Below are 2,140 nucleotides of genomic sequence, written 5' to 3'. Positions count from 1 at the left end.
AGTGAAGTGATGAGGCAATGGAGCTCCCTGTGAGAGGATTTGTTTGGCTGCAGGATGACGGCCAGCGATCTGATTTATTCCTCCTTCTCACATGTCGCAGGCCGGAGCGTGTCGACCGGACAGACAGTAAAACGTGATTTATGACGTGGTTCAGTGTGTCACGTTTTTGTTCTCTTAAAGAAGTGTGTGGATCAGGACCGGGGTCCCACAGGAACTGACACAAACATCATGAAGTTATGAAGCATGCAGGAGACCAGGATCAGTTCAGTCATTTTTACCGCTGAAGGTTTTACTGGAACTTTCGCCTCTAAAGTTTAGTGGAGAGTGAAAGCTCCAGAGATCTGAACCCTCCTGAAGCTCCTCTTGGTGGTCTGGGGCTCTTCAGAAGAACCTTGTAGATCCTGTAGGTGAACTCATTCCATCCTTTAAATGTTTCAAGTTTTGTAGCGTTTTTCTGCTCAATGGAGGAGATTGAAGAACCTTATGGAGATCCTTCTAGGTTCAGCTCAGAGGCTTCACTCACATGTCGAGCTGAAGTTAAAATACTAGGCCACGTGATTGATGGAGAAAAGACTTGAAGCTCAGCACAAGAAAGTGTCACTGTTAGAATTGTTAAGATCAGTCAAGATCCAGTCCAAGTTCAACTGAGTCAAGATGGAGATCAGAAGCTGTTCAAACCTCTACTTCAGCTAGTCTCCTAAATTCCCAAAGTTTAGACTGATTAGAAGGAATTTCTGCAAATTCAAGCCTGAGCTGAGACCATTAGTATCAAGACCAGTGTCAAGCACAAGACAAGTCCAAGTCAATACAGAAAACATCTTTAGATCGGACTCGAGTCCTTCAGGCCTACAGAAGATCTTGTTTTCAAATTTTCAGCATAGAACACATCCAAAAAACCCTGATCTTCACAATTCTGCTGATCCTTCCGCAAACCTGGTGTACAAACACGACCCAATCAGCCCCGGGTTCATGAACCCTAACGTTCGAGTATAAGCTCTGCCCACAAACAAAAACAGAACTTTAGCATTCGGTCTGTTTGTGAAAACAAATCGCTGTCACTTTGTTAAAACGACTCATTTGTTTTAATTCTGAATAAAAGATCCAAAAATTTTGTTGGTAAATTTTGTGGGCGGGAACAAGGAAAAAAAACATTCATACATACGTGTGTAAAAGAAGAAGAAATAAACCGAAATGTTGGTAAATTTGTATAAAGTGTGTTATTATACACATGATCAGATCGCACAAATGAGGAATTAAAGCTCCTCCACCAGTGCAAAAGTATGTGCCCCCTTGGGACAGAACACAGAGAGAACCGAATTCTACAGCAGAAATCATGAAACAGTGAGCTTGTGCTTTAAAACTTTAGGAATAAAGCAGGTCAAGAGTGGAATCTGATTGAAGTCTGAGTGCCGAGCGTTACAATAATCCATCAGACTGACAGCAGGAACTTATTACTCTGTGGTTACGTGGTGACGGAACTCATCTGCAACTGAAGTGTGAAGAATTCTGGTCACATCACAGAGCCACATCATCATCAGACCTAAATCCTGTTTGATCCAAACGCTCCGGAAAAGGTCAGAATCCGGGACGGAGAGAAAGGGTGAGGAGAGAACCGCATCTCAGCCAAGCTGCTGAGCAGAAATACACCACCTCGGATATTCTCTCTCTCTCTTAAGAAGACAAACAGGAGAGAAAAAAAGACAACAACAACGCAGCTTGTCATGTTACTGAGGAACCACAAAGAGACGGAGATGGAGAACATGTCAGAGCTGCTGACTCTCACACTCTGTCCATCAAAAAACCTCCAATAAATTCACCGTATCAACCAAAACACACACTTTATAATCGAGTCCCTGTGAACGAGCTGTTACTATGGAAACAATGACTTATCGGGAAGCCGAGCCGAGCCCTCGCCCACGTGTTCCTGAGATCCTGCGAGAGCGTGGTTTGAGGTCAGGAGCACTGGTTTATTGGGACTTTAAAAGTGTTGTTGACCTTTCTGGGTAAACCTCAGAGGCCACACGGGGCGGCGACGGGTGGCGATGGGTGGCGATGGGTTACAGTAAATAACTTGTGATTTATGACGTGAGGTAGACAGTGGTGACGTACGGGTGCTGCGAAGGACAAAGCTAGCAATGAA

Source organism: Hemibagrus wyckioides, linkage group LG05 (genome assembly GCF_019097595.1).
Source record: "Hemibagrus wyckioides isolate EC202008001 linkage group LG05, SWU_Hwy_1.0, whole genome shotgun sequence".
Classification (NCBI taxonomy): domain Eukaryota; kingdom Metazoa; phylum Chordata; class Actinopteri; order Siluriformes; family Bagridae; genus Hemibagrus; species Hemibagrus wyckioides.
This window is presented reverse-complemented; position numbering follows the sequence as displayed.